At 47.7% G+C, this 23,316-nt stretch overlaps 1 long non-coding RNA gene across 1 annotated transcript in view; it reads right to left on the minus strand.

Moving 5' to 3' along the window:
- Nucleotides 1-23,316, minus strand: part of LOC125085141 (uncharacterized) — a 60,782-nt gene that overhangs the window by 4,844 nt on the left and 32,622 nt on the right. The window lies entirely within an intron of this gene.

Here is a 23,316-nt window from a genome sequence, read left to right on the forward strand (position 1 = left end):
GATCATGACCCGAGCCGAAGGCAGCAGCTTAACCCACTGAGCCACCCAAGTGCCCCTGATACCCATATTCTTAATCACCTATTTCACCAGCCCTACCCCCAATAACTTCCACTTTGTTCTCTATATTTAGGAGTCTAATTTTTTTTTGTCTCTTGTTTTCTTTGTTTTGTTTCTTAAATTTCACATATGAGTGAAATCGTATGGTATTTGTCTGTCTCTGACCAACTTACCTCACTTAGCATTATATCCTCCAGGTCTATCCTTGCTGTTGCAAATGGCAAGATTTCATCCTTTTCATGGCTGAGTAATATTCCATTATATATATCTATATATATAGATATATAGATATATACCCACCACATCTTCTTTATCCATTCCTCACTTGATGGACACTGGCTGCTTCCATACTTTGGCTTTTGTAAATAATGCTGCAATAAACATAGGGTGTGTGTACGTTTTCGAATTAGTGTTTTTATATTCTTGGGTAATTACCCAGTAGTAGAATTACTGGATCATATGGTAATTCTATTTTTAGTTTTTTGAGGAACCGCCCTACTGTTTTCCACGTGGCTACGCTAATTTGCATTCTCACCAACAGTGGGCAAGAGTTCCTTTTTCTGGACATCCTTGCCAACACTTGTCGTTTCTTGTGTTTTAGCCATTCTGACAGGTGTCAGGTGATCTCTCATTGTGGTTTTGGTTTGCGTTTTCCTGAGGGTGAGTGATGTTGAGCACCTTTCCATTACTATGTCTTCTTTGGAAAAATGTCTGTTCAAGTCCTTTGCCCATTTTTAAAGTTGGGTGGTTATTATTATATTTTGTTATTATGTTGTATGGGTTCTTTGTATATTTTGGATATTAACCCCCTACCAGGCATAAAGTTCAGCAAATATTTTCTCCCTTTTCATTTTGTTGATGGTTCCTTCATCATGCAGAAGCTTTTTATCTTTATGGATCCCACTTGTTTCTTTTTGCTTTTGTTGCCTTTGCTTTCAGTGTCAAATAAAGAAAAAAAAATCATTGCCAAGACCAGTATTAAGGAGATTTTTTCTTCAAAGAATTTTACGTTTTCGGGTCTTCTATTCATGTCTTTAATACATTTTGAGTTGATTTTTGTGTTTGGTGGAGATAAAGGTCTGTGTTCATTCTTTTGCACGTGGATATTTAGTATTTCCCCTACTGTTTTTTCCCCTTGTACATCCTTGGTCTCTTCGTTGAATAATAATTGATCATATAAGTGTGGGTTTATTTCTGAGCTGTCTATTCTGTTCCATTGATCTCTCTGTTTTTAAGCTAACACCGTACTGTTTTGATTACTGTAGCTTTGTTTGAAATCAGGAAATGCAGTGCCTACAGCTTCATTCTTCTCTCTCAGGATTGCTTTGGCTATTCAAGGTCTTTTGTGGTTCCATGCCAATTTTAGGATTGCTTTTCCCATTTCTGTGAAAAATGTCATCAGAATTTTGATAAGAAGAACCCTAAATCTGTAGATTGCTGTGGGTGGTATGGGCATTTTAACAATACTAATGGTTCCAATCCACAAACACAGGATATCTTTCCATTTTTTTGTGTCTTCTCCAATTTCTTTTATCAATGTTTGATAGTTTTCAGTGCCCAGCTCTTTCATCTTGCTGGTTAAATTTATCCCCAAGTATTTTATCTTTATTGATGTTACTGAAAATGGGATTTTCTTAACTTCTCTTTCTGACAGATTGTGCCTAGTGTGTAGAAATGCAACTGATTCTTATACATTAATTTTGTATCCTGCAACTTTACTGAATCTGTTTATAAGTTCTACTGGGTTTTTTTTGGGGTGGGGGATAGGGAGGGGCAGAGTCTCTAGGGTTTTCTAAATGTAATATCATGACACCTGCAAATAGGGACAATTCTACTTCCTTTTTGACAAAAGTCTTCTTCTCAATTCAGAGACTGAATTCAAGGAAGGGCCATGGGTGAAAGAGGACGGAGCTGTGCCCACACGACAAGACTAAAAATACACTGCCCCTTAACCACAATTCGCGGCTGGGTACATTGAGTTTCAGGAGCATTTAAAAAGAAGATTTCATCAGTCACTCAAAGGCATGGGTTTTAAATGCAATTACTGTATGTAATTAGCTGTTTCATCTTCAGTGCCAGTGAATTTGGAATTTAATCTCTGCAATGCACAAAATAGAATACTAAGCAGCTTCCCCCAACCAAGGGCTGGTGTGGCTGTTTACTGGTAGCTGGATAATGTGGCCAAATCCTTTACAGCCTTCGTGGATGCACGTTAGACAGGAGAGGATGGAGATGAGGCATTGGCGCTTATAAGGTACTTATTTTTAAGCTCATGTAAAAGAAACAGTTTGAGTTTCTTTTCTCTGAAGACTTGCCCTGTGTTGGGTGGAGCCCATCTCTCGAGGACAGCCCGTGGCACAGCTACCACCGATCTCTCCCTCTGCTCTTACAGGATTTCGAGCTCCCTGAAGGCAGGGACCGTGTCTCATTAAACTCTGTTTCTATCACAGACCACAGTGCCTGGCCCATCGTGGCATTCAATAAATCAATGAATGAGTGAGCCACCCATTAAAACCAGCAAGGGCCAGATTTACAAAAATAAGCAGTTTATTTGAACAGTTGTTTCCTTTAAAGAAAAAAAAACCATCTTTCAACTAACAGCTTCCTTTTGTTAAGATATGCGCCTTTTGTTTGTTTGTTTCATTTTGTTTTAAAGTTCATTGTAGTTAAGGTTCGATGTTATGTTAGCTGTAGGTCCACGGTATTGTGATTCAACACGGTGCCCGTTGAGCGTCACGACAGGTGCCCTCCTCCATCCCCATCATCTGTTTTGCCCCTCTGCCCCCCACCTCCCCTCTGGTGACCATCAGTTTGTTCTCCCCAGTGAAGGGTCTTAGTTGTTTTCTATGTCTCCAAAGAAAAATGAACCACTTAGAACATTTTTTAAAAAGATGTATTTATTTGAGAGAGAGAAAGAGACAGCCCAAGTGGGAGGGACAGAGGGAAGAGGAAGAGAGAATCAAGCAGACCGCACACTGAGCACAGACACCGCCGCGGGGCTCAATCTCACGACCCCGATATCACAACCTGAGCCGGAATCAAGAGCTGGACACGACCTACTGAGCCACCCAGGCTCTCCAGCTGAAGTGAAGCTTCAGTGCATTGACTTTAATTCTAAGTTTGGTTTGTGGGCTATCTACGAAGTGTTTTGAGTCATTTAGTACAACTTCCTCGGGACAGGTTGGTGTTGGTGTTGTTCACTGCGATAGCCTCAGCTCGTTGAACAGCGCCTGAACCACAGAAGGTGCTCTGAAGCTACTACCCCTGAGTGACTGTGTATGTGTGACAGCCGCGGGGACAGAAGATGGCTATTAAAAAATTAGGAGCTACTCTCTTGTTTGCAGGAAAGACATTTTCAATGAACCAACTATGAAAAACGCATATGTATCAGAGGCGTAAAAAGATTTACGGTTTCATGATAATGAGGGTGAAAGTCACCCCTAAGACCTGTGGAGAACACGAGGCAAGAAACCCCTCCCCAAAACATGTCCCAAGAGCTCCCAGAGAAAGCCTTTCCCTTGGCACCATGGGAAATGCAGAGGTGCCTCCCAGGGCGTGAGCCTCGCTCACTCCTGGAGTCTACTTTTCCCACGGCAGAGGCAAGAGAAGCAAAGCCACCGCTGACGGCAGAGGAATGGGATGGGGACTGGAAAGAGGAAATCCCAGGGTCCTCCAGCTGGAGCTCCCGGCACACATCTGGAGTTGGGATGTACGTGTGCAACACGTGTGTAGCGTGTGGTTCCCCGTGTCCTCTCCCACAGCAGAAGTAAGGACAAGGGCAAGAGAAACCAAAAACAAACAAAAACCCCACCATGGTTTCCATAGGTGACACAGAAGGTTTGTAATTTTCCCTTGAAGCTATTTGCCAAGTGACTCATTCCAGAGCTTGAGAGAGAAAGACTGATTTGCAAGGCGGCCCACTCGCGCTGGTCACGATGGCCAGAGGCACCTTGGGAAACACAAAGGGGGACATTCCAGTTTTTCCTATGCCCAGTCTGTCCGCCCCCGTTCCTTGGGGGACACGAAGCTCGTCACAGGTTCCTGGTTCCTGGGTTTATGTGAGCCCAGAGCCCCATCTCTGTAGCTACCTCTCCACGCACTGGAGGCTCCTGGGGAATGTCTTCCTGGCCTATATCATGCCCATCTGGGTGTGTGTGTGTGTGTGCCTGCACATGTGTGCACACACGGGTGTGCACGTGTGCGCATGTGTGAGTGTCTGCCCATGTGTTCAGGCATGTGAATGCGTGGGGTAGGGAGCGACATTCCAAGGAAGGTGCGTCGAGGCCTCACGGCCACAGTTATGTGCTCTTCAATCTGAGACAAGTCCTATGGTCTAAGAAAGCGGGGTTTTTTTAAAAGATTTTATTTACTGACTTGAGAGACAGGGAGAGAGAGAGCGAGAGCATGAGCAGAGCCGGGAGAGGTAGATGGAGAAGGAAAAGCAGACTCCCTCCTGAGTAGGGAGCCCGATGGGGGCTCTATCCCGGGATCCTGGGATCACGACCTGAGCTGAAGGCAGACGTTCAACAGACTGAGCCACCCAGGCGCACCTAAGAATTTTTTTTTTAATTTGTATAAAGGATAATAGTATGAAACCCTCTGTTGTCTACAGAGAGTAAAACCCTCCCCGCGTCGTGCGTGCCGAAGATAACCCTTAGTCCTTTTGCACTTTCTCTCTCTCCCCTGCAGTCGTGTCCAGTAGCTAGACCACATGAAGGAACCAGGAGCCCATAAGCCAGGAAGGCTAGAATGTGGGGCTTTCCGGCAAGCGCAAACTGGCTCTAGCCCTTTAGGTGGGAGGTGTGGTGATACACAGCGTGGTCAAGGTCAAGGTCTAGGTAATTTGCATTGTTCCCACCAACCCATCTCCTTGTCCATAGTTGCCCCTCCTGTTCACCAGGCGGATACACTTATTACCAGTGCATTCCCACCCAACAAAGCAGAAGATGTGTGTTTATAAATTGCCTTGAGAATTCTCTCCAAGAATTCCTAAAGTGACGGGAAGAGCAGTGGCTGAGGTGTTCCAATCGCTTTTGTGCTGATAACCATTAAACTAAATAGTGTTCTTTCCGTTTCCCAGGTGAGGAAACGGAGTATGAAATCTTGCCTAAGATTGCACAGCTATCAAGCAGCCGAGCGTGGACTGAAACTCAGGAGGTTGAACCCCAAAGTCCTCCCTCTGAAACACAGTCACCAAGCCCAGTGCACCATCCCAGCCCATGGGGGGGCAGGGGTGTGGACTTTGGAGAAAGAGAAGTGAAGGGCGAGGAAATCTTCTTCTGGATATGCAAGCCTTATGTGAAGGTTAAAAGTCCTCCTTCCACTTTCTCTATGTGTCTATGTGATTTTTTTTTTTTTTTTTTCCTTCTGGGATCCTAAAGGAAAGGGAATAAGAGTCTCATTAAATGCTGTCCTTGGCACCGTCTAGGTTCTGAGCCTCTGGCCTCGCAACCACCGCTCGGCTCACTCCTGCTGCCTCCCCAGTGCTGTCAAGGGACCTGTGCAGCCAGGGATGGGGCGCCTTGGCTGGCGTTGGAGGGGGGTGCATATAGGAAAGCTCTCTTGTGCGTCCCCAGCTAAGTGAAGAAAAAAAGAAACTGTTCCGGTGACACCCTGCTGGAGTTGAACCTCATTCTTCTTGTTCATTTCCACACAGCCCGTGGCCGCCCCAACGGTCCTCAAGCCTCCAGCTCCTCTGGACGGGGCACCAAACTGGGAAGAAGAGTACCCCCGTCTGCCCCAAGCCAGCACTGCCCCTGGCCAAAGAGATGCCATGCTAGGAAGGATGAAGGCCAGGGCAGACAGGTCCTCCTCGCAGAACTGACACCAACTGGGCCACACCAGCAAACTTCGGATTTCTCATTCTTAAAATGAACATCGAGTTTTGAGTTTCACTAAATCTCTCAAAATCCCTTCCGATGCCAAAATCGAGTGATCCTAAATCTCTCCCCCTCTGGATAGCTCTGTTTCTATTCTCCTCCGGTGAACCATGGGGACCCTCTTCAGTGGGGATGATTGAGGGGCTCCCAGGAGGCTGGGCACTGAGGGCATAGGATTTGCAGAACAGAAACTGGATTGCTACATCAACTTGCAGAATCAGGAAGTAGCCCTCTCAGGAGATGTAGCCCAGAGGCAGATTCCACGACCACAGAGCTCTCGGGGCCCTTAACGTGTTTCCAGAAGGACAAGGCGTGCACCCGCCGGGGTGCTGGTGGTGAGAGGCACCCTTCCGACAGCGGGGGAAGCGGCTTTTCCCCTGATTATGTACTCCATCACGGTCCCTTATGATTAAGTGGATTTAATAACACCGCCACACTAACCCTCCAAAAACCAAATGACTTCTTTCCAAATTGAAGTTGCTCAAACTATTGACTGTAATTAACTGTTACAGCAACTGCGTAACGATCTGGAGGGTTGCTTGAGCAGGGGAAATAACCCAGTGCCAATGAGCTATGTTTACTTGCAGAGAGAGAGGGAGAAAGAAGGGATGTGAGCGCGAGGCTCCCCCACCCACCCCACCCCCCAGATATGGTCCTTTTCAGCGTAAAATTTTCCAAGATGGAAGTGGAGATCGAGTTGCCAGGACAGCAAGAAGAAAAGGCAGTGGGAAAATGAGGAAATAGATTTCACGTGGGCCGTGGTTGACAAATCTTTCTTATTTGTGGTTCTCGATAGGCAGGGGACGACGCTCAAGGTCGCTGCCCACACCTTTTTCTGTCTCAGGGATGTTCTTAGAGCAAGGTCAGAGAGCATATCATAAATGGGGACAAATTCCAGCCGGGTCTTTCAACCAGCTGTTTTGTTCTATGCAATGTCACACTGTAACAGGATAATTGGAGGGTTCGGATAAGCTGGTGAGGGAATAAGGGGTTTTCCTACGGAAGATAAAAGCAGAGAAGCAGCTCTCCGCACTAAGCTGGCTTCCCTATTTCTTCAAAAATAGGTCCTCTAACACGGAGAAGCAGAAATCTAAACCTTCCTAAATCCCCTCGCATGTTTTGAATAGAACAAACACCTATTTCATGAAAGAAATACATTTCAAAAGATCATAGCAACAGGATACACCAGCTGCTTGGTCACCTAAGTGTTTTTGGAAGAGGAAAAGAGCCATCCAGCATTAAAGATTCAGGAATGTCTGTTGACATATTAAGGAAACAACCTCAGGGGACAGCTGACAAGGCTCCAAGAAGCATTACCAAGGGAACAGTGACGCAAACCCGTTCCGTTTTTACAGGTTGGCATGCTGCCAGGCTTCCTCGCCTGACAGCTGATGTAATGCTAATCCCTATCTGGGTTAGTGTTGCTTAGATATCAACTAAAACCACCCAGTCAGATGCAATCAATAGCGGGCTCCTTTTATAGGAGATAGTAAAAAGAAAAAAATATATATATACACACACATACATCTCAGAGAGAGAGAGGACTGTGGATTCTGGTGTGCTAAAAACCTACCCATGGTGCCAAAATAGGAAAAGAAAAGGCAGGAGGGTCCAGTAGAAATCCAAGAGGCACCTTAACGGCACACAAGTGTCTTTTTCTGAAGGAAGTCCAGTTGTCTACAAAAGATAAGTGCTCTTTCATAATACCAGTGATTTTTTTTTTCAGTGTAACTAAGGAATATCCCTAATTTCCAGCTGAGCTAAATAATGACAGAGGAAAACAGGAGACATTAGGTGGCAATGTGAAAATAACGCTTTTTTTCATTATTGAATAAATGGGCTGGCTCCTTTGGAACCAATGCATAAAATATTATCTTTTTTTTTAAATTCTTTCTTCAAGACCACTGCTTTTCGATTATTTTAGAAGAAATAATAAGTATAATAAGTATGCAAATTTTCATCAGTCTTGGATTGAATGTGTGTGTCAAGTGTCCTCTATAACACGTTGAGAGGCCACTTTTCATTTTCTCTCATTGTAATTTCAGCTGTCCAAGAGTGATAAAGAAGAGCCCATTTTAACAATTCACTTTAGTTAAACATATTCTTATTTATTTACTCGATTATACTTGGATGGAAGAGACCTATGTTCTCTTACACACAGGGCCAGCAGCAAAGCATTCTTGGTTCCAAGGCTCTTAGAGTGTAAATAATAATAATTAAAAAAACAGGTGCTAGGGGTCAGGGGGGAGGATGAACACCAAAAGATACGGTAGAGTATTTTTAATAATAATGAAATGAGGATAGAGGTTATAACATAGCACATGAGATTCATGAACGAAGTCCGTGGGATGGCAGTGACATGATGAAAATGACCCATGATTTATCTTTTACATGTTTGCAACCCTTCTCTTTTAAGGCAAGTGTTTGTTTGTTTCTAACTTAAAAGAAATTTAAGCTTTAGGGAGTCTACGAACCATATGAGTTTATATGCAAGTCGATGGTTACGCATATGTTGTTCTGGGAGGAAGGCTCCCAGCTCTCACTGGATTCTCAGAAGGTTCCAAGAGCCCGCCTCCTCCCTAAAGGTTAAAACTGAAGCATTCTAAGGAGCTAAAAATCTTTCAGGAATTTGATCTCGATTATCCCTCAGCGCCCAGTGAGATCATCTATTTACAGATAGAGAAAGTGGGAAATGGAGAGGCTAAGTTACTTCACCCAAGGTCAAGGAAGCAGTCTGGTCTGTTCTTATCTATGACACTACATCAGATGGCCTCCTGGCATGAGTTTCTGTGGCGTGTCCATAAGTGAGGATGGTCCGGTTAGAACCATGCCCACAAGGGAAGGACCAGAGGAACTCAGGATGCCCAACCATGACTTCCCATTCAACTCAACTGATACATCGCCCTCTCCGCCGACTTCCATGCCCACCCGCCCTACCATCCCCATACTCCTCCTACCCAAAGTCTCCTTTCAATGAGGCCAAGGCCAAGCAGAACTCAACTACTGTATTTCAACATTTTAGCAAAGTCTCCCATAAGAATGTAATCTTAGCATCACCTTTCTTTGATAAGGCAATGTTTGCTTCGGAATCTTGAAACACTCCATATCTGGCCAAAAGGATACAGAACGGGAAACTAGGGCACAAAGATATGAGGGAACTTCCCAGCATTGTAGAAAATAGGATGCAAATTCAGTCTTCTAGACTCACAGTCTGGTCTGTTCTGCATGGACTAACACCAGCTCAGCCTGCGAAGAGGGCTCTGCATTCTCTGCTTCGGGGCAGAGGCCCGCACTGAATGGCCCAGCAAGTTCGGGTCCAGCTTTAAGCAGGGAGTGGAGTCAAGGGAGTGGTCTAAAAGGAACAAGGACAGGGATTTTGTTCCTTATTTACAGCGATAATATTTAATATCATTTTATAGTTATAAAATAATATTTTCTTATTACAGAACATTTGGAATAAAGCAAAAGTCAAAGAAGAGTAAAAAAAAAAAAATGCCTGGGGAGGGTATGTGCTATGGTGAGTGCTGTGAAGTGCGTAAACCTGGCGATTCACAGACCTGTACCCCTGGGGATAAAAATATATGTTTATAAAAAATAAAAAAAAATGCCTGTAACCCCCTCTCTCCCAGGTAGCATCTTAAATGAACAAAGAGCCCTGTTGCTTGCTTCGGCATTTCCTCTCTCTAAGTGTGACCCTCAAGTCAAGTCACAAACTCTTGGTTTCTTCGTGAGGACAGTGTGAATGATGAAACCTTTCTTACAGGCCTCACTCATAGGGCTGTTCCATAGCTCAAATAGGAATATGGACTTGAAAATGAGAAGACTCATTTGTAAATCGTAGATGTCTGTGTCACAAATATAAGGGACTCGTATCACTGTCCTTACACATTGCTTTGCTACCGCCGTACTCACAGGTGCTAATACTCTCTCCTTCAAAACACTGCTTCTCAGTCCCTGCTTTAGAACATAGCATGGATCTCTATGGCCTTTTATTCAAATCCAAGAGTCTCTAGTCAGATGTTTCTCAGTTTAGAACCCAGTCTTGTCTTCGATGCCACAAACTACGATTGCCACCAATTCCAGTCCATCTACGTGAATCTTCACGTCATTGGCACACATACTGGTTGTCTTAGAGCCTGAAATTTTCTATATGTTTTCCCTTACATGTGACATTTTAGCTCACCCTAAAATGCAAATCGCTTCTAATGCTTCATTTACTATCAATTCCATCAAAAGGCCACATGCTGGGGGAAATGGGGTAACCTCGCCAGAACTAATGTTCTACATGCTAATTACATGACATGTCACTTAAATTCACATCCATCTTTTTTTTGTTTGTTTGTTTGCAAACTTGTTTTCATTCCCTACGTCCTTTTCTACAACGCTTAAAAAATAGATTTTGCAAAACATGGGACATGAATGTCATTTGTTGTGTATGAATTTGCTAAGAAATAGGGTGTAGCACAGCTGTTATTTTTCCACATATCCTACTCAATCTGTCATGCGTTTACTGTGTTTTCTAAATATGTGTCATATTTGGAAATATATTGTTCACATATCTTGCATGCTTTCCATTCGAGGCATGCTAAAAATACAGTATCAGTTTGTCAACATGGCTTCCAAAAACAAGATCCCCTCATCTGAAAATTCCAACCCAGTTCATAGTCCAGACCAGGCAGTTATTATAAGACATTTCGCTTCCTGTTTCTTACTTTGCCCTCGTCTGGCTCAGTCTTTACGTCCCATCTAAGTTGTGCTTTAAGCATCTCTGATACGAAAATATCTTAGGTGTGTGACTCAAAATCAAGGTGGTGTATTCCAATTGCTTCGTGTTCTAGAATGCATGCTTAAGCTGGTGCGGGAATACAGAGAAGTCACAATCCGGCTTCCTTCATCGCGGGACCGTTCCTTCTGATGAGTCAGGAACAACGCATTGAGATAGCGCCGTTGGGGTGTTTCCACTAACCGAAAGCTCCAAGGTATGCGAATCATAAACTGAGCTGGCTTCCAGAGCACTAAAAATGCTTGTTTTCTTTCCACTCGAATGACCACAGCCCTGGATTGAGGGCGAAGTTACGTAGTTTACTGGAGAATTTAGAACCCAGGCATAGTGGCGTGGGGAAACTGAGGCCAGGGTGGGAGAAGTGGAGGGTAGACTCTAAATATCAATTCTTCCAGAAAACAAAAACTTTCTTGTCCTATCCGAGCCAAAAAGAACAAGGCAACGGCTAAACAAGAAAAACGAGTTGGTGTTCTTTCATTCTTTCCTTTTTAAATTATCTTCCACGTTATAAAGTACATCTGTCAGTTTCTTTTAAATAAAGGCAAAATTAGCCTAAGAAAGCCACACTCTGGAACTCATATTTCCAACAGACAGAAACTTCGCAGTGACAACCACTATTATTACACTATTATTATTTATTACATGTTCATTTCCGACATTAATCTGATCTTAACACATTATCAGCCGACTGCTTCCTTGCAGGAGGGAAGCTTGCTCCGTGGGCGGGCAGCATGCAGAGCACGGTCCCCCAGCCTGGACTGGATCTGTGCTCGTTCTGTGCAGCTGCACCGCTCTGGCTAGCTGAGCAGCAATTCTCACGTGACCAAGAATGGCCCCAGACTCCCCACTATCTCACTTCCTTTGTGTGCGTTGTGGACACCACAGATGGGTGGGGGGACGGTGGGGGCTGGCTGGAGAGGCTGCACGGCAGGGTTTTGGACCTAGAACTCGACTTGGGGGTAGAACTCTGGGGGAAGTTTGAAAGGGGCTCTTCCTCCCTAATGTGGGCTCAGAAAATGCATTCCCCAGTTTATGGGAGAGACTTGGCTGTGTCTCAAGAATGCCTCACTGGTTATCACTGAAAAAAACAAGTCCAGCTCCTGGTGATGTGATCACCCGCCCACCTTTTGAGATTTCAGCATATTGTTTAGCCGCCAGCACCTCAACGGTCCTGGGTCAGGACAATCAGACCTTTGTCCCCGCAGCTCGTTGGTCTCTTTTCTTGCTCAAGAGCCGTGCAAGGGAAGGCAGGTACGGTTTCCCCGTGCTCCCCAGACAGGGGAAGCTCACACTGCTTCCAGAGGACAAGAATGGGCCCTGGCTTTCCCAGCTCACGTTTCTTTTAGCTCCCGTACTTTCTGAATTGTCTCCTGCCCACGCTTCCCTCCACCATCAGCCCATTTCAGACCTACTGAGGGGAAAAAACGACCTTTTCCAGGGTGTGCTCTGGAAGAAACTGTGTGTCTTCAAAAACATTCATTCATTCCCAATCACTAAATACTCCATATGCATTCATTATTTTCCATTGTGTGCCTGTTGCTCCGCTAACCATAAATTGATCGAAAAATCACTGTCCAGCCTGCAGATTCCAAGATGACCTCCAACGTCCCCCACCCGTGTGTAACCTCCTCCCCTTGGGTGTGAGAAGACCCTTAATTTGTTTTTATTTATTTATTTATTTAATTTTAAAGATTTTATTTTTTTGACAGAGATCACAAGTAGGCAGAGTGGCAGGCAGAGAGAGAGGAGGAAGCAGGCTCCCCGCTGAGCAGAGAGCCCGATATGGGGCTCGATCCCAGGACCCTGGGACCATGACCTGAGCCGAGGGCAGAGGCTTTAACCCACTGAGCCACCCAGGCGCCCCCCTTAATTTGTTTTTAACCAAAAGAACACCGCAAAGGTAATAGGATATCATTCCTGTGTTTCATTACCTTAGTGGCAAAGGTGAAGGGATTTTGCAGATATAATTAAGATCCCTAATCAGTTGTCTTTCAGTTAATCAAAAGAGAGATCATCCTGGGTGGGTCTGACCTAATCAGATGAGCCCTTTACAAGAGAATCTGGAGGTCAGAGACAAAGCAGCTGAAGCAGCAGGTTTTCTCTCTCTCCCTTCCTGGCTTCCAAGAAGCAAACAGTCGGGAGATGCACAGCTCTGAGGAGAAGAATTCTGCCCCATGAGTGAGCCTGGGAGAGGAAGGACCCTGAGCCCAGAGGAGACCCCAGCTCCAGCTGACACACTGACTGCAGTCTTGTGACTCCTCCCCCCAAGCAGAGAACCTAGTTAACTCCTGGAAGCTGTGAGATTAAGAAAAAGAAGAAGAAAGAAAGAAAGAAAGTGTGTTATTTGAAGCCACTGAGTTTGTGGTAATTTCTTACACGACCCTAAAAAACTAAGACACTTATGATCTAAGAAGAAGCTAGGATTTAACCCAATTTAGCGGTGTCTGTGAAATCTAAGATTCACCCAAAAAAATAAAAAAAATTTTTTTAGCTTCTTGGACTATTATATAAACAAGATGTAAAGGTGATAGGTAGCACTGATAATTATATCCACGGTGATAAAACCAGTCTTGTCATTTAGAAACAATAGTGACAGTTGTATTTGCTCCCTCATTCTCTCCTGGTCTCACACACACAGCTGCTCAACCAGCAGCTAGCGAAAAGGTCTGGTTGGTAGCATTAGCAATCCCACTGAGAAGCATCCGATACCTGTTCCAGGCAGGCACTTTTAATTTGTCTCCCATCTAGAGAGGTCACCTTGGAGAGGAAGAGTGGGTTCGATGCAAACATTCCAGGAAATCTTTGGAATGCTAGGATTTCAAGAGTCCGTCCGTCCTAAGCACGCAGACTCTCCCAGATAGTGCCTCAAGCAGGACGTGGCTAGGAGGACGGCAGTAAGCACATAGCAGGTGCTCAGGAAACACCGAAGACACCGAAGTGGAAAGTCATCTCCACTTAGAACACATCAGGTGAAATGGTTTGTCTGTTAAGCTCTCATCAGTAGATTTGATCTGGAAGCTTAGCGAGCCTTTCGAATATTAACTTTATTAGGAAAAGTGCTGGGATTTTCTGGCTGTCCTGAGGGCTAGTGAGCAGAGCGCAGTGAGGGCTGTGACAGGAGGCCTGGCTGAGGAGGCACAACCGCCTGGAAGCCGAAGCCGGTGGAACCAGAAAGCGCCCACGGAGCTCACAGGTGGGAGGCACGGAGGGTGTGTGTTTCGGTGAGCGACCCCCTCGCACAAAAAGTCCATTGTGACAAAAAATTGCAAAAATAATATTGATGACACAGGGTGGGGGCTGAGAGGTCAGTGATCCAAAGCCTCGGACAGCGGCCGTGTGGTGACGAAGAAGGCACCTGAGAGAAACCCAGCACTTTCTCCGAGCTGTGTGAACTTGGTCAGGTCCTGACTCACCCAAGCTCTGGTTCTCCCCATTGAACAACAGGGATAATTTTAGTGCCTACGTCACAGCGAACTGTGCCGAGCTACTGTGAGAAAAACATAATTCCCGGTGATGAGCCAGGAGAGGGAAGGTGCTCCGTAAATGTTTATGGTGATTATTCACAGTGGCAAAACCTAAAAGGCAAATGGCAGGAGTGGCTCATTGGATATTACAATGTCTCGGGAATGCTTCACCATCTGACTCTTATTCCAGAAAGTTCCACGTTCATCCTGTGACCCCACTCACAGCAGTGCCAACTGGTTTCAGCAGGGAGAGTACGCAGACGCCAGAGCGCTGGGCAGGCAGAGCGAGCCCTTGTGCTGTGTCTGAGCTGTTGGCCCATTGTCCCTGTCCTTGCCCGGGATGGCAGTGGTGGCGGCAGGGCCTTCTTTCCAGTCATACCCTCCTGTGCCCTTGTCACCCCGCCCCCAGGCCCCATTCTGTCCTTCTGCAGGGCCCAACAGTGGCCTTCTGTGCTCCTTTTTGTTCGAGCTTCCGCTGGGCTGGACTCACCCTAGTTCACAAGTTCTCGATCTGTCCTCAGAAGCCCCGGAGCCCGGAGGTCAGAGTGGGACCAGGCTGGCTCACTGATGGGCAGCGTGCTTACTGGGGAGTAAGAGGGAAGCTCCTCAAAACCGAGAAAGAAAAAGGCCCTTGGACCAATGTGAGTGCAGAGCCCCCCAGGCTGGGCCCATCGTGAGGAAAACAGTAATGCAGAGAGGAGGCCGCCCACACTCTGATGTCTGAGGCAGGACCCGAGACCTTCCCGGGAAGGGGAGAAATCCTTTTTGGCTGACTCCCCTGACTCTGTGTTTCCTATAATTCTACAACAAAGATCCAGGAACATGAGAAAAGGAAACTGAGAAAATGTGTCCTGGGATCCAAATTTAAGCCAAGAACAGGACAATGTGAGCCAAATGGAAATGAGGCCAAGAGCGCTTTCTTGGGGCCCCAGCATTTTTTTTTTTTTCCAAATGCCCAAACCTGTTTAACTGCTTAATGTGAACTATAGTTCTGGGATATAGTTCACTATGGGAAAGGAAATTTAATTAGCTCCGGCAACCTCCCCTCCAATCTTAGGTCGACATAGTCAAATGGCACATTCACGGTGATTGCTGCCAACAGATTTGTGGAAGAAGGAAAAGAAAGGGGAAGGGAGGGGGAGGGGGAGAGAGGGTCGGTGGGGGGAAGCAGGTGACATACTTTAATTAAGAGTTATACTGAGAGAGGTCGTCCTTCATCAGCCGCAGAAAGCAACAGTCTCTTCTCATTACCAGTCCCAATAAATTCCCAGATTACATTACACATGTGCATGGACCGCTTTGACTCACACTCTATGTCCCATTCACAGGAATTTAAGTGAGCAAAGTTCTATAATTAGGACTTGAAAGGTACTGATAACAACCCACATCTGTATCCGGCTTTATGGTCTACAAAGCAGTTGTAGAGTTATTCGTACACTTGGTTCTTCACAACCGTGCTCTGAGGAAGATGTCATTGTCCCCGTTTCATAAGTGAGGACGCTATGCAGACATGTGCCCCTGAAAGAGGTCACAGAGTTAAGAGTGTCCCCACCAGAACCTGATGCTCATCTCATGACCTTTCCCATATCCTGGGAGAACGGTGACAAGCAAACACAGAGAGGGAAACTGAGGCACAGACCAGCACAGTGGCTTGACTGATGGTGCAGCTGGGACCGCTGGCTCTTAGAAGAACTTAGAGCTCCAGTTCACCAGTATTGACATGATTATCTGAGTCCTCACGAGGAAGGCCATAGAGCAAGAAAGCATCACACTTGGTAGAAGGTGGTAGCATTCAGATGTATAGCGTTCTGTCTCACAACATGCTTGTATGATTATCTCATGTGAGCTATTATATGTGTCCTATGAAGAATGTCATTCCAGAATAGAAATAGAGCTCCGGGCCCTTTTATGATCCCGGGCAGAGTCTGAGAAATCTCGCATATGTGAATCACAGGAGAGAGGCAAGTCTCCATTTGGAATCAGAAAATGATGCAAACATTTCTAAGCTCTGGAAAGGGAGGAAAGTCTGGGCAGAACCAGGATCCACCTAGAAGATCCACCTAGAAGATCCACTTTCCCTTTGACCAGCTGTGGCGGGTCTCCCCGGGCCCATCCTCCGCTTCAGAAATTGTGCCTGCCAGGTCGGTAGGATGGACCTTCGTGCAGGGAGGCAGTCTGGGCAGAGGAGAAGCACCTTCTGCCCACAGGTGGGCTTCCCATTCTGACTAACGCCCTTGAGTAAGGCCCCAACCCCAACGCCGGGCCGTGCGGAGTGGAGGGTGTATATGTTTTTCTCCTTTTCCAAGTTCTTCTGTTGCATTTTATCGTTTTTCCTACTTAGATGTTAGGCTGTCTCCATGATGTGAGACATCCTTCCTTTCTAGAATTTCCAGGAAGCACAGTTCCCTCCCACGTGTTAGATTTAATGTAATTGAAACCAAAGTTTGAGGCTATTTCTCCTAATTCAGGAAAAGTTGTGTACTTGGCAACCCAAATGGAAAGAGACAAAAAAAAAAAAATACCCACGGTAGTGGATTTTTGGGGTGTTTTTCTCATTTTGGTTGTGTGTGTGTGTGTGTGTTTCATAAAGCACACAGGAGAATTACACTCACAACGCAACTGCTGGGAGAGATAGAAACTCTTGTAATTCATGTTGTGCATAATGGATTTGGCAGGCCCAAGCACAGAAATTTCCAGAAGTGTTTGCGTGGCAGCAATTCTTAGCCAATTCACATTTTTTAGACGTCCTGGACAGCTGCCCGGCCTACAGAAAAAGTCTTGTATCTCCGCAAGCTTGGCTGGCCTCTCTGACGAGTTTCCAAACTGCAACGGCAACATTGGATGAGCTTATTTTCAAGTGCCAGAAAAACTCCTGCTACTTATATTGTCACTAAATACCAGATGTGCTTAATAAAGAGCGAGCAGAGCCAAACCTAGGGTAATCAAATAACCTATCATTAACATTTTCTAAAAACAAAAAAATGCAATTGGAACACCAGATTACTGTTTTTCTTTGTTTGCTTGACGCCCTATTACTGGAACCCCTAGGGTGTTGGGAACAGGACTCGGGCGGGGAGGCCAGCTCTGGCAGTGATGAGGCGCTGTTTACAATCGCACTCCGCACATCTGAAACATGTGTGAGAAAGTTAAGGCCCCAGCAGATTTCCTCCAGCCCCTCTGCGGCTCGCAGCCCCTTCCTCAGCCCCCCTGGAGAGGGGCTCTACAGCCTGGGGCTCTCACCACCCCGGAAAGCACTGAAACCTTGAGGCACGCTGGGATTTGACCTTGAAGGAAAGAAACGCAGAGGGAGACGGGAGGCTAAGAGGTGGGACTTCGCAAATCAGAGGGGATACAAGGGCTAGAAAAGCTGCTGTGGCTGGACAAATGCAGGAAAGTTCTGGAAGGCACATGGGGGTGCTGTGTGGCTTTGTCAGAGGCCCTGGCTGGACTTCAGCTGGTAGACCTTAAAATATTTCTTAACACCAAAAGCTCCAATTGCATTTTCGCTCCCTCTCATTGCTATAAATTCCTTTTCTTTCTCCCTCCCTCCCTCCTGCCCTCCTTCCTTTCTTCCCTGCTTCTTCCTTCCTTCTTCCCTCCCTCTCTTTCTTTCTCTCCTAGTTTGCTGGGAATCTGGTGGGAAGAGAAGTGTGGCTGGCACAGTCCACTCTTGCTGTATTCAAGGTCATGCCCAATATTTCCCTCCTCCAGACCCTGATACCCTAGGGGCTCAATTCTCCAGACCTCTGGGCCTTCCATTTTTCTGGTCCTGCCTTCCCAAGCCCAAGATGACAAGAACAAACATCCTTCTCGCCCCGAGGCTGGTGACCCAGTAGATGGCAGGCATTGAGTATCAGGGGTGATTAGGGAGAGAGATGGGATCTTGCCCTAAGAAATCGGAGAGTCAATAACTATTCTGAAAATATTTGTGATCTGCCTTAAGACAACTGTATAAATAAAGAAATAAGTGACTCAGCCCTTGGAGAGTTGTTTTAAAAAACCTGTTACTAAAAATGCCTTCTAATCCAACTGTGCCTTGAACACCATCGTGCCAATCCAAACTCAGCGAGAAGATACATGGTGTTTTCCTGTTGTGTGGCGCATGGGCGGGGGATAAACCATGAACTTTGTCTAATTAGCAATGGAACGCTTTGAAAATGCTTGATTTCAGGGGATGTGACTAATAAGATAAGGCGGAGCTGACGTCTATCACACCTCTGAACCTTCCCCTTAGCTGCACCTGCATGTGTTTTATACATCAGCGGTGTTCCTGAAAAGTCGGGTGTGAATCTATCGGTTAGTCTATGGACAAAGTGGAATTATGTTTGAAATGTTCTAGGGGTACTCCTGGCATGGAGGAACCCCGTCCCAGGGAACAAGCCACAGAGAAAGTCTGATTCGTCTCTGCTGAGCTTGGACGGCCCCCTGTGCCATTGGCCCGTACTGAGCCTTTGAGGACACGCATGAGCAGCGTCTCATTCTCCTTGCTGGGTCATGGGAGGAAAGGGCTGGTCTTGGAGAGGGGTCAAGGGCAGGCTGTTTTGTTCTCCAGCAGCAAAACAGAGCAGGCGAGAGGAAACCACCCAAGTGACGAGCTCTGCAGAGGGCAAGTGAAGGCTGAGTCTAAACACAAAAGTGGAGGAGCCCATCTCCTTGGAGCTGTTTATATTACATAACTCAAATAAACACAGCAGTGCGAGAACGGCTCCCTTGGAGAGGGCCAGGACCACAGGGCTCAGAGGCAGACAAAGGGCGTCTCCTCCAGCCCTGGTCAGAAGAGGCTCCTTTAAAACAATGACATGGGACCACAGCAACACGACTTACACACGGGGACACAGCAACAGTACGACGTAGGAGGATATCCTGAATAAATTAGAAAGGAGTCATTCTAATTAGGACTGGTAAGCCGTCTTTCTTCACTCTAGCTGAGAAACAGACCCTGATCAGAGCAAGAAGCAAGACTGACCCCGAATGGTTCTTTGCATTTGCGGCGGGGCAGCGGGGGGGTGCGGTGTGAGGCACCTGCCAGCTGAGCGGCTGGGAAACCAGGCAGGAGCACAGCACCGCCTTCCCGGGCATCGGGGAGGCAGCCGACCTTCTCAGACTTCAGCCCTTCTCAGCCCAGGGCGGAGCAGAGGGACCCCAGACTTCTGGGAAGCGTCGGGCATTTTCCATGGCGTCAGTGTGAAGAAGAAAATAAATAAATAAATAAATAAATAAATAAATAAATAAATAAATAAAAGTTTCCAACCCAGTAAATGAGCACAGGCCTACAGGCCCCACGTCTGAACGAAATCAGAGAGTCTTGAAATTGAGAGCAGGCGAGAACCTACTGAAACCTTCTTTTTCATCAGCAGCCTGCAGTCTCCCGGGACAGCAACCCCTATCGTATGCCAGGGGACAAGAATAGAACTAAAAATTGAGAGCACAGCCCTTACACGGGCTGATGGTACTGGTTGCCAACAGCTGCCCCATTAGTAGGCTATGGGGACAAGCGAGGGAACATTTTCTCTAGGAGGCTTGTGTTTAAAAATACATCTTGCTTCCGAGGTGGCCTGGGGCGTGGCTGGGGAGTAAGCTGTCTTTCCTGCGCTGAGCAGGTGCTTGTCGCTCTGATTGACTGTGGATCACTCACCCCTCTAAGCATGCCCCTTCCGAGCCACATGACAGCCACATGACAGGCCTCAACTTGGCCCTAGCAAGTTCATGTTTTAGACAATTCCTGGATGAAAGCCACGCTCCAGAATCAGCCTCCCCAGTGAGCTTGCTGGATGCGTGTGGGCCCAGGGCTGAGAGAGGACGGTGACTAAGGTCAAGCTTCACTACCAAGGGCTCTGACCCCTTCTCACTCTGTGGATGTGTCCCTAGAGATATATCTCTCCCCGTTTCCTTATTCTCAAAAAGAGGACAGTAGCTCCCGCCCACCTCCTGAGGACGCTGAGGAGTAATAACTAACGGAAATGACTGAAAAGCTTTTGGCAGATGCCAAGTTCAGAATCACGTGCTGAGTGATGGCCTCCCTCAGCGACCCTACGTACTACATTACCTACGTGCCCAGCCCTAACTGCTCCGCTGACAGACTGCCCTGTGGGGCGTGAAGCCGGTCTGCCCAGAAGTCCCAGGTTCCGGGAAAGGAGGTCGCATTTGCAGGAACCGCCGCAATCCCTGCGTGTCCAAACTCATGTTCCGGATAGGAGACAACAGGTGATGGATGAGCTGCCAAGGCTGGGAGGCCGCCAGCATCCAGCCGCGGGCACCCAGGGCTTGGCACCCCTTTCCCGAGGGGCGGTGGAAGTGAATATCAACGTGGTGAGGTCAAGTTCAAGTCTGCTTCCATGAAACCCTGGGGACCTCCTTCTTGAAAAACAACTGGGACAGTGTGACAGCTGTTTAAGGATGCCAAAGAAAAGGGTCCCCCGGGAAACCTCCCTGGGGAAGGCTCTGCCTGCAGGAGGCTGTGAGTGACAGCTGGCAGGGGTGGGGACAGCCGGTCTGGGAGAACTGACTGATTCGCCAGTGATCTGAAGCCCCGAACACTTGTCAGTGCTGCTGGTCGCAATGACCACGGCAGCCGTACCACCGATTAGTGCTGGTGGTAGGGACTACTGAGCTGTAGACAGCTCTGAAGGACTTGAACATGAGACAGTTGCCACGGTGGAGTTCCTTGCAGGGCCTCCAGTACTTTCGTTTGGGGCCTTGATAAACAAAACCCACGTAGGGCTTTATGTTGTCACAGAATCTTTAACATCTGGTTCATGATGCGATTATTCCTCATGACAAGCAGGTGGTGGGACATAAAGACGAGAAGGATGGGGACAGAAATCCCCACCTGGAGAAGCTACACACCGGAAGTAAGGGACCTCACAGAACTCCCCATGTGCCGGGGTGTCGCTTCCTCTGAAGCAGGCTGGGAGAACTCCTTCTATGGGAGCCGCTGGACTCCAATCCCAAACCCCTGAATCTGACTCCTGGATCTACCACTTCCTAGCCATGGGACCTGGGGGGCACTAGGTCACCCTTCTGAGACTCCATGGTCTCCCCTGCACACTGGAGCGAATGATGCCTATCCACGGGGAGTCAGGGGAGGTCAAAGGAATGAAGACAGGCATGACCTCTTACCTTTGAGGGCAACAACCCTCATGGTCACCAGGCGGGTGGGGCATCTGGAGGCCTTTGCCTTGGCCTGGGAGCAGGCCCAGAGCCCTGGAAGTCAGCCTGCCCACCTCCCCCGGAGAGCTGGCAACAGAGCAGGAACAGGACTTGCCTGTCCCCTGGGATCCAGAGCGCTTGCTGCCAAGCTGGGGCAGCCTCGCCCGTAGCTCACTGGACAACAGATTTGTCCTCATTTTCTCCTGGGCCTCTCTCGCTCCGGGCTGCAGAGGGGCCTCCCTCGTCTGGGCCCCTAGGGTACCACGTCGGGGGAACTGAAGGCCCAGAAAGGGTGCAAAGGGGAGTAACCAGGGCACCAGGGAGAAGGAGGCTCATTATGTTCTTTCTAGATGAATCTCCCGGCCTGCCGCAGCCCAGGGCGAGTCCCAGGCCTGCAGCAAACCTGTCTGCCGTGGGGCTGTCTCAACATGCTGTTTGGAAAGTCAAGGTTTTCAATGTAAACTTTGTTCTACCTTCCCTTTCTGCAGGGATTCACAGATGCCTCGGCTCACGGCATTTCCTCTCCCGCGTCTCCGGGGCTGAGCTCTGAGGTCACGCACCATCTCCGTCGGAACAAGTCCACACCGCCCCGTCCTATGGGAGAGGGCAGGGCCGCGATGGCGCTGGCTCCTGGGTCTGCCCCAGCGTAGGGTTCTCAGTGGCACTATTTTGGGCAGTGTTTTTTTTTTTTTTAAATCCTTGCTCTTTATCACAAGCCTGTCGGGCAAATGACAGAGGAATCGCAAGCCTGAATGGGCTTGTCTGACAGGCCGACTTTCATCCCAGGCACTGCTGCCTGAGCCAAGGAGAGTAATTTCACACCGATGCCTGGCTGTAATTTGCTTTTGGGTTTAAAATGTCGCATTTCAACCACCCTTGCTCCAGGCTGTAGGGGAGAAGATGGACCGCGTGTGCGATTCGTGTGTTTGTAAAAGACACACACAAAGGCGATGGCTCTGTCTGTCTAAAGCCACAGCGCTGAGACACGCTGACCCGCACACCAAGGAACTCCCCACTAGGTACAACCCGAGCGTTCAAAGGACTCAATAATCAGTGGCCAGTCCTAGCCGACAGAGGGCGCGCTGTGGGCCTAGCCTCCTGTTGGCCGTCCCCATCGTCTAGCATGGATTAGAATAGCTTTCTTCCCCCAGGCTGCAGGAAGTTCAGGTGATTGCAGGTGGGGGGGCGGGGGGCGGTTAGACAAACCTCCAAAGTAGAAGGGTCTGGAATCCTGGGTGGACCTGAATGCACTGAGGACGAGGTGAGATCCAGAGGAGGCTGGTAATTCAGCTTGGAGAAGCGGGAGTTCCGGGAGAGAAGGGGAACGTGGCCTCCATGCTCCTGAGAGCCAGTGAGCCTGTGCATGGGGCATTGGCTAAGGACAAGGATGGAGGCTCATGGAAAGGTCAGGGGATATGGTGGAGCCCAGTTCAGCAGCAGGGAGTGGCGACTTCTGCTGACATTTAACTCATGCCATCCTTCACCACCTCTCCCCACTCTTACTTCGAGGCCACACTGCCTGACATGTCATTCTTTTTCCTGGGATGGCTTCTGATGCTTCCTGTCCTTAATCGTGCTCCTCACTCAGGCTATAAGTTCCTTGAGGTCAGGAACCTTGGTCAGGAACATCTAGCCCTCTCTGTCCGCTCCAGGCCGACCCTCCCCTGCATCCTGTGGGCAGAGCTGGTGATGCCTCACTCTGTGGATCCACCTTTCGGGAAGCCAGAAAACACCTCTTTGTGTTTTCTGGAAGCCTGACTGGCCACATGGCCGGTGGGCTGGTGCTGTCTGGTTACAGGTCTGTCTCCTCCGTCAGGCTGTGGCTTAGAGGCAGGATCCACCTTCTTCGTCTCCCAGCTCTTGGCTCCCATCACAGTGCGTGGCACTCAATAAGGGGTTATTGAGTATTTCCCACATTTGGCACATCATGGGGGGAGGGGCGACACTGTCAGGGCCTAGGATGTTATGTGGGGAGACAAGATGA

This window comes from Lutra lutra, chromosome 14 (genome assembly GCF_902655055.1).
Source record: "Lutra lutra chromosome 14, mLutLut1.2, whole genome shotgun sequence".
Classification (NCBI taxonomy): domain Eukaryota; kingdom Metazoa; phylum Chordata; class Mammalia; order Carnivora; family Mustelidae; genus Lutra; species Lutra lutra.